This window comes from Triturus cristatus, chromosome 8 (genome assembly GCF_964204655.1).
Source record: "Triturus cristatus chromosome 8, aTriCri1.1, whole genome shotgun sequence".
NCBI lineage: Eukaryota > Metazoa > Chordata > Amphibia > Caudata > Salamandridae > Triturus > Triturus cristatus.
The window spans coordinates 833,819,796-833,832,686 of NC_140591.1; the positions used below are offsets into that span (position 1 = coordinate 833,819,796).

The 12,891-nt window shown below is 42.8% G+C and overlaps 1 protein-coding gene across 1 annotated transcript in view; it reads left to right on the forward strand.

Moving 5' to 3' along the window:
* Nucleotides 1-12,891, forward strand: part of ARHGAP6 (Rho GTPase activating protein 6) — a 1,083,331-nt gene that overhangs the window by 335,597 nt on the left and 734,843 nt on the right. The window lies entirely within an intron of this gene.

Consider the following 12,891-nt stretch of genomic DNA (forward strand, 5'->3'; position numbering starts at 1 on the left):
GTTTCCTCTTATTTGCTGTACGTTTTTCAGTCGTATATTTTACTAGATTTTAGCACTGCATGTACTGAAAGTAGACTGAGCTACAGCATGCTTGTTAATGGCCCCAGAGGGTTCTGCAGCTCATACCTTCCTTCAAAATGGCACTGAAGGTCCCTGGTCATGCTGTGAGGGGTTCTCTATCCCCTTTTTCTCAACTCCTTGTAACTGGGATACTATTTACGGTGTTGTGTACAATGTGAAGTAACAAACGCACCTGCCTGCATTGTATTACAGCGTTTATATAGCACTTGCTAACCCATGTAGTGCACTGACGTTCTTGCCAACATGGGCCGCATGCTAAGCAGTGTAAAATGTATGGTTGGAAGGGTGTAGTCTTTGTTTCTTGATTCTCTGTAGGAAGTGTTTCCAGATAATGTGTGATGCTACCGAGGTGCAGTTATCATGTTATGGGACACAGTGCTTGGCAGTGTGGTGATTTAAGGGGTGTGAGAGGTAGGCACACAATTTATGGTTTTCAGTAAGTTGACAGCTCTGCAGGTCTTGTTATGGGTTTTTCATATGATCATAGTCACTATTCAGACCCCCCCCAGGATATAGCGGCATGGATTCGCAAATTTAGCGGCACAAATATGGAAATTTAGCGGCACAAATATGGAAATTTAGCGGCATTTTTGCGGCACTTTATTTTACTCATAATCATTCATTTTCAGCCTTAAATCAATGGAAACTCTTTTAGCAGAGTATTCCACTTTGAATAGGCAACCTGGAATATGGAACAGAGGAAGCAGCTCACAGGTGAAGGCTGTTATCCTTTGGAAATGCAATTCTCCATTTGCTTTAGTATAGGTTGGTAGCAGTTATCACACCTTTTGACACATTGCGGGACCGGTGTTTGGCACATCCTTAACCCTTTTCTCGCCTGAAAGTCTGAGGGCGGCTGGACACCGCTTTCGTGGACAGGCCATGGCCCGTTGAGCAGGTCTGAGAAGGTCCACTGTGTGAAAAATAACTGACTTTATTAGTATGCAAACCTTTTGAAATCCTACCACTGCCCATTTATTTTAAAGCTCGAAATGATTCTGGTTTCTTCTTCCCACATCCTAAAGCTAACTTCCTAATTTGCAGAAGGGAAGAATATATGTAAAAGCTACACAAAAGTACATAAAAGGTGTGGTTGTTTGTTACTCACAAACTAATCAATTGCAATATGTTTAAAAAAACAACTGGCAGACTGTGAACAGTACAGAATGGAGAGCAAAAAAAATAAATGTTATTTTCTTAGGTACAATGAAAGATCTCAACTTTCCTTTACGTGTAATCTGTACTTGACGCTTTTTCTCCGAGAGAACCTGCTCACAGATAGACTGTGACAGTCCGTTCAGATTCATCACAACTACAGAGATTATTTCTAGCAAATGGGCACTGCTCTGTCGATAGCGGTGGATGCCAGCTCCTGTACCGTGCCAGTATTTTAATTGCTCTTATCTCTGCACCGTGGAAAGGACAAATAAAATATTGACGGTGGAGAATTAAAAAAATAAGAAGAAAAGCCGTGACAAAGTCGTATTCTCTCCCATCTTTCTATCAGTCACTGCCGCAAGGAAGACACACAACAGTTTCAGAGCTCAGTCTCGCAAAAAGGCATCATTCATTACATGAGACGTGCACATTTATTTGAGTGAACAATTCTGCTTCAGGTACCATTATGTTCTGACAAGCACACAGGGGCATATTAACAACGGACATCTGCAATTTGGCTATAGTTGCGCCTCTGCCTGTGGGGGCAGAACATCATCAACTACGGGATTAGGTCCAGGGGTTGTACATTGTCGATTTTGCAGGCACTTTTGTAAAAATCGCAGCATTTTTACAAAAATGCCGATTTCGCGGCAAATCGCGAAATCCTGGAGGGTCTGTATAGTTGGTTACTAAGCTGCAGGGCCGGACTGGCCATAGCAGGCACCGTGCGTTTCCCTTTGGGCGCGAGGGTGGGGGCTGGTTTTGGACCCCTGGGGGAGTGTTTGTTACATGGGCCGGTTTTGCAGCATAGCTGCCATATTGGCCCCCTGTAAGAAAAGCAGCTGCAGTGTTTTCCGCGCGCAATTCTCTGCACCCACCCCCCTTCCGCGGCCTTCCCGACTCAGTTGCCAGGACCGGGTTGCATTCGCAGTCAGGGCCTGCTAAGCGGATGTTTTGCTCAAAGTTTGTGGTCCTGAGCACTTTAGATACAATTGTCACTTTCTTTGGATTACTGTTACTACCTGAAAATACGTTAATACACTGAAAATCAGAGGTGCAAAAAGGGACGGACCAGAATGCAAGGTTTCTCAGCCCGCACACCCTTGCATGATGGGGGCTAGCTCCGCCGTACTGGGTGAAGGGCTCCATTGCCTCCAAGCAGTGGTGGCCTGGGTTAAGGTACCATACATATGGGTGTCCTCATCCTCGTGTCCAAGGAGTCCATTTCTTGAGGACCTTCCTCTGCCCTGTGTCATTTGAAAAACAATTGCATAGTTGTCTCTTTCATCTGATGACATCAGAGTAACGGGCCTCCCTCAACTGCTGACCTCAACTTATTTTTTAAGCGTTTTAAGAACCAAATGCGGCAACATGTCAACCTTTGATTACAGGGTTGGCCACCCAGGTATTAAAAGTAACAAAAGGAAAATTCATGTAGATTTTTTCAAAGAACGTCAGTTAGATTTGTTTAATCCGAGTGGTTTCAAGCATCCTTGTATGGGTAACAATTGCCTCTTCTACAAAACGTTCATGTCTGCAGCTGTAGAATGTAATCAAAACCACCGCACTAAAAAAAAAAAAAACTACAAAACTGTAAAGGAAGGCATTTGAGTAGAGCTCTGCGACGTGTAGTAGTATCGGATATCAAAACACTGGTTCTCTGCTCGTGAGGCACACGTTGATATTACTCTGTGCTCATAGTGTTCGACAAAAGGTAACAAAGTAACATGGCTCTAATTCCACTTTACTTGTGTCGGAGAGTAGCAAGGAGGATAAGAAATTGCTATTAGTAGCAATTTCTTAATTTGAAATAAAATGGTTAAAGTTACATCGGAAAAAAGAAACAAAGCATTGGCAAAGACTGTAGAATGGCAAGCTGGTGTCCCTTGAAAAGAATATATATGAACGAATGAATGATTTATAGAGCGCTAACGTAGCCAAAGGCGTCAAGGCGCTAACAGCAGAACCATATGCAGGCAGAAAGGGCACACTCGGACATACATCTAAGGGAACAGCCAGGTCTTTAAAACCTTTCGAAAAAGAGTGTGTGATTGTTGTCCCGAAATTTCCTCGGGGTGGGAGTTCCAAAATGTGGCTGCAGCAATTGAAAAGGATCTCCCGCCCCATCTCATCCTTTTAAACCTGGGCACAGTAAGGAGATGTTTGCTTGCTGACCTGAGATTCCTAGTGGGAGCATAATGATGAAATAAGGCTTTAATGCCATCAGGACCCAGGCCATGGTAAGCATTATGAGTAAGGCAAAGGGTTTTGAACATAATCCTGCAGTCCATCGGGAGCCAGTGCAGAGAAAGAAGAGAAGCTGAGACGGAATGATGTTTAGGCAAGTCAGTCACCAGCCTTGCAGCAGCGTTCTGCACCAGCTGCAGGCGCCACAGCTGTCCCTTATTGATGCCCAAATTAAGGGCATTGCAGTAATCCAGTCTGGACAATATTAAGGCAATGACAACTTGTTTGCGTCACGCAGGTGAAAGAAACTATGAGATCTTCCTTATAAGCCTTATTAGCCCGAAACAGGAAGCCACCGTCCTGCTAATCTGCAGATTATAGGACAGTGAGTTGTCCACCAACACTCTCACATTTTTTCCATGGGAGATGGGGCTAGGGCAAGTGACCAGAGAGTCGGGCCACCGCTCCCCGGTACAGATGTCAACCTTGTCCCCAAAAATAAGAACCTCAGTCTTCTCTCCATTCAATTTCAGATAGTTTTGCGCCATCCAAGACGAGACTGCTTGCATGCAATTTTTAAAATTGCCGATGGCATCGCTGATGTTATGAGTGATGGACACCATGATCTGCGTGTCGTCGGCATATGACAACACCTCGAGACCTAAAGATTTTACCACCTTTGCCAGCAGGGCAACATAGATATTAAACATCGTAGGGCTCAGAGAAGAGCCCTGCGGCACACCGCTTAGAAGGGGAGTTGGATCCAAATAGAAATTGCCCAATTTCACAGTTTGGGTCCGCTCTCTAAGGAAAGAAGCGAGTAGCCCTAAAGCCGAGCCCCCAACACCTATCTCTCTGAGACGTTCCACAAGTCTCAGTGGAGATAGGGTATTGAAAGCTGCAGTGAGATCAAGTAGAATTAATAAAGTGGTGTGACCTGCATCCACCTGAGTACGGATGTTATCAAACACCGTAGTGAGCGCTGTTCCAGTGCTGTGACAGCTTCTGAATCCATTTTGAGAGACATCAAGGATTTGATGATCCCGCAAGTAAGCGCTCCGTGACGAGTATATGCCACGGAATGAAAATAAAAATAGAACTCATGCCATCTAAATGTGGCGGCCATATGCTTCTAGACAGGGCTTTAAGTGGGATGAAAAAATTGGGAGGTCTCCCGCAGGGGCGTGGCCGATGTAATTAAGTTTGTGGCTTAAAAACACAAGCAAAAATCTGTGCTTAGCATAATGTGCCACCGATTTGTTTGTTTTTTGCTGTTTCTGTCATTGCATCCAGATATGATACAACAATCAACATTACATCTACGACAAGCCAGGACTATTGGCTTTGTCTATGGTTGTTAGTTGCATACGATAAATACGCAGCAACTACGACTTGTATATACTATTGAAAAAGCTTCCACTTAAAGCCCAGGTGACACCATGACAATTTTGCTTCTCCTGCGTTTCAAAAAGAGAAAGGAAATCCAGAGAGAAAATGACTCTCTTTAAAGTATTTCCCTTCCCCAACACTGCTCACCTGGCATGACATCATGCCGTAACTTCTCCACTAGTGAGGGGTGAGCAGTGAGAGCAGCGCACATCCACGTGCCTGCAGTCCAGGGAAAAAACAGACCGCCAGTGCCAGGACACAAAACAGAGCTGGATAGAGACCTGTTTCGAGTCCCCTTTAAAAAACAAAATGCTGGTGCTCCGACCCAGTGAGACCAGGCCCACTTAAATCCCTGCTAGTAGATCAAATTCAGTTTTATTTTATGAGATATTGAATAGTACATAGGCTTCTTTTCAGGCAAGGGTACTGAACGCCCGCATTGGCAAAGCCAATTAATACAAACTTTGGGATTCATTGCCTATTGCCATCGGTTTTTAGCGATTCCGTACAGCGTCCACGATGTTGAACAGCATGGCTCAAGAGTAAAAAATCAAAAATGCACAATGACGAATCAGCCTGCATGCCCATGTCTACAAAATATTAGCGTTTTTTTTTCTTTTTGTTTATTTATTCCGGTTGGATCAGTATATAAACAAGCATTGGCATAGCCAATAGCTCTCGCCTTTGGGACCTTATTAGTGTTTAGCCATGCAACAGTTGCATAACTAAATACTTATAAGGTCCCAAAAGCGAGACCTATTGGCTATGCAAAGCGGCCGTGCGGCTGCAAAAGTGAAAGTCATCGCGGTAAAGCGTGGCGCGCGCGCGCACATGCACTGTAGCGCTAGGCTGGCCTGGTAGCACTTTTTGGAGCCCTCTCAATAAGTCTCGCCAGACCAGCGCATGCGCTGGGTCAGGCGAGACCTAAAAAATAAAAATAAACGGGGAAGCATTTCTTTCTTATTTAAGCGCGTGTGAAGGGAACCAACACAGGCAGTGCGAATGTGGAAGGAAGCAACACAAGGAGACAAAGCAAAACAGGGGTGGGGGGCGAAGCAACATAGAGGGCACAGGTGCAGGAAGCAATAGAGGGAAAGGGGAAACAACACTGAAGGGAGAGAGGACAGTGAAGAACAGGGGAAAGAGAAGCACATTGGTTAGAGACACAAATGTGGAAGGTATGTATGCGAAAGCACATGGGCGAGAGGAAGTAGTACTCAAAGGAAAGTACAACACAAAGGGCAAAGGAGCAGCAAACTGGCAACAGAGAGCAACCTTGAGTGTACACAAGGGAAACTGCTGTTAAACAGAAGTACTTTGATGGAGTGCTTAAACAAAAGGTAAAAGTAGTGTACGTACATATGTAATGAGTCCATGCGCCTGGGGATGGGCACACATAAGAATAGAAAATAAAGCCCACATAAGCTGATGAATAAAGGGCAAGCAAATGTGTGACGGTGAAACCAACCCATAATAAGCAATAGGTGAGGTCAAAGCAGACAGTAAGTCTCTTCACAAGCAGACAGCTTGCACTAAAATGTATGGAAACGATTTTTATATGTAATGCATCTCACAAAAGTGTGTTATAGTTACTGGTGCAAAGAAAGTGTACTATAGGCTTTGAATCACTGCAACATGAAGACACAGTTAAAAAACCACAAGGATAACAAAAAATAAAAATGTGTTTAAGAATGATTGGCAAACAATTGGCTCTTCAGCCCTGGTACTGAAATGCTGATTTTTCAAGCAGATATGCACATGCAGTAAGGAGAAAATGTAATCACTGAAGTGCAAGAAAGCCCCCTGCTGTACTGAGCTGGCCCGCTGCCCCATGGTTGTATGCTCTTGTGGTTGGAAGCAAAATGCGAATGACAGCTGATCACAGTTGATGAAATGGGCTGACCCAAAGCCTTTCTATATGTGTATGCATAAAAGTATGCCGTTTGCATTTATGAATCTTATTGATCACCTAAGGCTGGTGAAACAGCTAGCTGGCTCTGTGCCAGACCTGTTGGCTGGATGATTCTGGCCAGTTGTAGACCTTTCAAGCCCCTAAAACAACGTGTTGGGTTGAACCTCATTTAAAAGGAATTCCTAATGATGAATTGTCAAGTGAAGTCGGGTCATCGTTCCATGCATTTAGGATATGTACATGTACAAGGATGGTGACAGTACTGCACAGGATGCCATTGACGCCTATTGTTTACAGACTGAAATATTGCACGTCTTGAAACAACTTCTATCGAGGTTTAGATAGTGGTCTCGTTTTGTTCCATTTTGAGCTAATACTTAAAGTGGCGAAGTTCCATTGTTTGTTTGGTTGTTTATGCTACTGTGTTAAAGATCTCCGGTTAACTTTTCGAGATTTTTGTAGTTGCTTATTTGCTTAGAGCAGATGGATCTAACACAACCTTCTGCTCCAGACTCATGTGGTCTGTAATTTGAAATCATTACTGACACTTTCCAACCAGACAGGCGGTCATTTGCAAGGAAAGTTTTGTAGTGCCAAGTGGGTAGTGGTTAGCTAGTGGTAAATGCAGGGTGATGGGGAGTGAAAAAAGGCGCGTCTGCAGTAGTCTGAGCTGCTGACTGCAGGATATCCTCAAGACGTGTTCGAAGCTGCTAAATCTTTGTCCTTTATTCAAAGTGAGTTTGCTTAAGTAAGACGTCTAAAGGCCTCTAAGGCAGGAACACATTTTAACTTTATGCCTTGAATTTCATTGGACTCCTGCTACTCAGTGCTCTGAAGTATCAGCAATACAACATGTATCACTGTATGAAACTTCCAAATAAATAGATACGCTGAGCGGGGAGTGCTAAAAAAGATAAACCATGAATAGTGCGTAGTAAAGAATGACGGGCCCTCTGTGGAATGAGGTGAGGGGCCCTTGAGTTTCCCATGTCTCACTGATATTCATAGTCTTTGGCAGAATCCCCCACCCAGAGGGTTGAGGTACCTCTGAATGACTGGGGGTTCCACTACACCCCCTGACCATGATATGGACAATGTATGGCTTTTCAAGAATTCTGTTAGTTATTGATATAAAGCAAAATCTGATATTACAGTTCTGAATGTTAACAGATGCATGAAAAGGCATTATGGATTCTTACTCGATATTGGGTGAAGTTTGAAACAGTGACGTTGCACTACAGGTCGGGTGACCCTGACAAGTGTTGAATAAGTGGGGCATTTACTAAGGGAATTAATTTCCATGTCACTTTGTGTGCACGAAGTAGACTGACCAAATTCTTTCCTTCCCTCGTTTGCCCCTTTTCACATTGAAATTCCCATTGGAGGCACTCTCCATTTACCCTGTCACAAAAGATTGTTTTGCCAGTGATCAAATAAAATGTTGTCAAGAGGTAAATAATCAAAGCCAGTCTTTGTTATCCTTACCTAAAGCAGGAAGAAATAATATATTTATTTTCTTCATTGCAGGATGTTTCCCTTTCAGGTGAAAAGCTCTTTTACTGGTGTCTGTGTTATTTGCATGTTTTTTTGTTTTGTTTTACCTGCAGAGTTAAATCTATAAAGCTTCTAAAATAGTTCAGGAGTTTACAGCAGGTCCGGCCGAAAGTAGCAAAATTGAAACTTTGATTAAACAATTCTAACAAATTTAGCATGTGGGCTACTTTGCCCCACTTAAGTACTAGGTTTCTTATTTACGGTGGTATAGGCCAAACCTGTGCTATATCATCCAATGGTTCTCATCGGTTGTACGATCCGTGGTCACAAAGGACTCTGTTAACCAGTTCATGGAAGTGGGATTAATTGAATTAGGTTGGATGGACAATTTGTGTCCTTATTATGAATATCATAGAGCCTGTGGGCCTTCCACGTTGAAGATGTATCCACTGCTGCCTCAATCCATGTTTTCCTAGTGTGATACTGACGGTTGCTGCCTTCCTCTTTCCATTGTGTGGGCCTTACTCATTTATTTTGGTGTTTCACATTGCACTCAATTTAGCCTCAGAATTGCTTCAGAGCGCTTTAAGTGTCCAGACTAGACTATTAGGAATTTTGATAGCAGCAGCTCATTCTAATGCAGGACGTGGCCCTTATCTAATATGTCACACTGACTACCCCCAAGTCGGTTAAGTGGTATCTATCACTCAAACACAAAAATGATGCCAAGTCATTAGACAAACTCTGTCTTGAAGAGAAATGTTTTCAAGAGTTTTCTGAAACTTAGATGTTTGGGTTCTCTTCTCACAGTAGACTAAAGAATTTGTACCCCTAAACTCCCAGTTCTGCATCTGTGTTTCTGTCATCCCAGTGTTTGTGGTTTGATAAAGTGCTTGTTGGTCGAATTTGAGAGTCCTGGTCGTAATATAATGTGAAGCCTGGTTTTGAAGCTATCCTCAGTCTTTGTTTCAATTAGATTTTTGGGTAGTGTGGAAGGTCTTGAACGTTATGCTTAATTTCACCTGAAGCAAGTGGGGGTGATTTTATAGCTGGTTTGATGCTCTCACGTTTCCAAAACCAGACGCATTTTTTGGCTACCTAGATGTATGCCTTTAGTAGTCTCTAAGTGAGATTTCTGAGGGGTCCCAAATAACGAATATTGCAGTTTTCCAGCCAGCCCATTGCGAAGGATCTGGACAGCTTTACTGTGCAGTTGACTGATAGGTCAACTACACAGTAAAGCTGAGTAAGACAAGTTGTAAGTTCTTCTCTTTGACTGTTGCATTATTTGTGGGGAGAATGACAGGCCTTTATTGAAAACCATCCCCAAGTTTCTTGTTTTGTGCAGTGTTTGGAGGAGTGTTGATGATGGGGAGCCATGCAATAGGAAACTTATCAGAGCTGTTGCCTCCTGGTAGCCCAATCTCAGTTTCTGTTCCTTTAAGACAATTATGATACTTCTTGATCCGCTGGAATGTGTGGTCAACACTTTCAATGATGTTTAGATAGTTTCCTGGTTCCTTTAGCTGTATATGAAATTTGTGCGTTACTGGTGAACATTTGGAATTGACTTTGGTGGCTTTGGTATAAAGACAAGGAAGAACATGGATCTGTTAATCAATTTTATTTAATTGAATCTGTGGAATGTGGTTATGGTGAAAAGATCCATTTTAGCGCTGTTAGATACCCAGTTCATTCATTCAGTCTGTTCAGTAGGTCCACAGTGTCATGGGAAGTCGAGAGTTCTAGAAACTCCACACAAACTTAATGACCGGCATGAGTAGATCTTCCCTAAAATCTCAGGTCCGTTCATGTTCCTTGCATGGGTCTGAATCCAGATTTGTAGATCATGTAGGAGATATTTTGCTTGTTCTACAGGACTCTCCCGGGGTAAAGAAGATTAGAGATCGGTCTGTGGTTGTGGAGTTTTTGTGGTTTTGCCTATGATTTTATTCAGGGGAGGCATAAGCATACCATATCTCAACAGGCTAGGAGTGATTCCCTTGATTAGGGAAGATTTTAATAAATTTATGATGTTTGGTCCTAGTGCTGGGAGAAAGTGTTCCATACAGGCTGCAAGGGGCTACACTTCCATGTGATGCAGCGGGAGCGTTGGTGGATTTTTGTCAGTTTACCTTTCCACACCAACCACTATACAATAATCGGAAACGTAACTCTGACGGGCCCATAAGTCGTTATCACTCAGTTAGCAATATCAAAGGTCCTCATATGAATCTTTGGTAGAGCTAAACGGGACAAAATAATGAAAGACGCAATGTTATTTCTCCACGAGGACCTACAATGAAGAAATACGCTAAACATTGGTCATTATAAACATATCCAAATAACTCAGTAACTCCGTAATAAAGACAAACGCTATTCTTTTCTATTAGTTTTTCAATAATACAAATGGTCAAACACAGATACAAGTTAGAATGTCATAATTTGGTTCACAAAACACAGAATAGATCCACAATAATCACCACAGATCATTTACGAAAACATCAGAATTCAGGTATAGAGGAGAAAGAGAAAACATAAGTGAAACAATGATTCACTTATGAGATGTAATACTAATTCACAGCGTGCAATTAATCTGAATAGCCAACTCCATGGCCGTTAGAGTATAGCAAGGGCAGCATCACCAACCCATGATGTGCCAAGTCTGGGAAAGTCTCCTAGGTATGGCAGGATCTGCCAGCCAGAGATTCAGAAATCAGCACAGCATGCAGCATACCACGAATGCAGGACAGGTCACTAATCTTGTGAACGAGCTGAGGAACACTTTCCCACAGGAATCTTTATAGTGTGCTACTTCCTTTCTTTCGATAAAATGTTGCTCTCTCTCATCATCAAGCCTCTCTATTGGTTATTTACGATGGCATGATCATCTATTGACATTGACTTTCCTACTATTTTCTAAACACTCTTGGTCTAAAATGTGTGTAACTTCTAAGAGAGGAAGGAAGAACCTAGATACATTTGTACACTAAATCTAGCAATACTTACATTCATGTCATCTACAACACTCGCCTAGACAGGAAAGAATTCTAAAGGAGTTTTAGAAACAGGCTAAATATTTATACTTTTTTTTTATTTAGTTTTTTTATAGCGTGACCTAGACCGGAATCCGGTATCAGAGTGCTTTACATGAGCATCAGTTTCGTTACAGAAGGACACATGCATTTTTGAAAGGCACGAGTTCCATGATTAACCTCTGTAAACTTGGTGGATTTTCGCTGGAATGGTATTCCGCACTCTCGAATCACAACAGGAGATGGCCTGGCATCCAGCCTTCTTGTCCTCATACATGCTTGTCTCTGGTCTGGTGTAAGGAGTCAGATATGGGGAGGTACCCGCGAGGACTGCATCATACCTGAAGAACCTAGCCTTGAAACGGATGCCGCAATGAGTGGTGTTTATGAAGCACTGATCTGGTCTTTTGCGGAAGCATGTGTATCATTTGAAGGTCAGGAGCACAGTGAAGCACATCCCCTAGCAATTCTTGAGGCCTGCAGTATTTTAACGAAATTGAGAATAATTTCTAAAAGCCTACACTACTTTCATGAAGAATAAAAGCAGATTTTTTGTTGTTTATTTTTCTGCGCTTAGGAAGACAGAATAACATTCAGTTAGCATTATTCTCATCATGTTCAACTATGAAAATCAACGTTCGTGCCTTGTGCACATATCATGTGTTGTACACTCTCGTATTCTATATTAGTAGTTCACACACCTTTATTAACAAGCATTTGCAATGCAACAGGTCTCGCATTTGTTAGATTTAGAGCTATTGGCATTGAAATTACAATATCTTCCTAATCTGTTTTTGTTTGTAGTGTTGTGAATGTATGTAAATAGAAATAGCTGCAGCACTTTGTAGTGTACTAAGCATGTGGATTTACAACTAGTATGTAAGAATAACTGGTGGTGGCGAGAGGAATAGGTAGCAGTAGTGTGTACTGTCTATAGTAGATGTCGCCTCTGTCTGGTTCCCCGTGCGTAGTATGGGAGGTATTGTATTTGTATATGCGATAGTGCTAATATGACTGCAGGTTTTGAGAGTGCTTTATATAGGTAGGTGAGAGAAAACAGCAGCCAGAACTGTACCATGAGTCGACTTGAAACCATGCCTAATGCTGCTAAAGCGAAAGCGCTATGAAGATTTAAGAAGCTACACACCCAAAATGAAGTGCAGTGATTAGGTAAAGTGAAGGGCCAAGAAGATCTAAAAAGGCACGTATGAAAAAATAAACTGCCGCAATGCGCTGAAGTGGAAGTGCCATGGAGATGGAAGAAGGCACATACGAGACAGTGAACGCAAAAGCGACCAGGAATTAACAGGCAGATGTGGCCTCTGGCAGTTTCCCCCTGGTTAGTATGGAGCGCATGCACTCATGTGGCACAGCACATCACGCGCACACAAGTACACCCCTTTGCACATTGCCGCCCGTAAAACACTGCAGAAGCGACCGGTAACAACTGGGTAGATGTGGCCTCTGTCACAAGGATGACTGAAAACAAGAACCAGTTTTATTATACAGATGCAAAGGAATTCACTAACCCGTTTTTCTGATGGACCAACTGCTTGGCAGGGTAGATGGCATCCAACCTGAGAAACTAGTTGGTAGACGCGGTCTACCCGCGTGTACCCTCGACTCGTGCCCGGT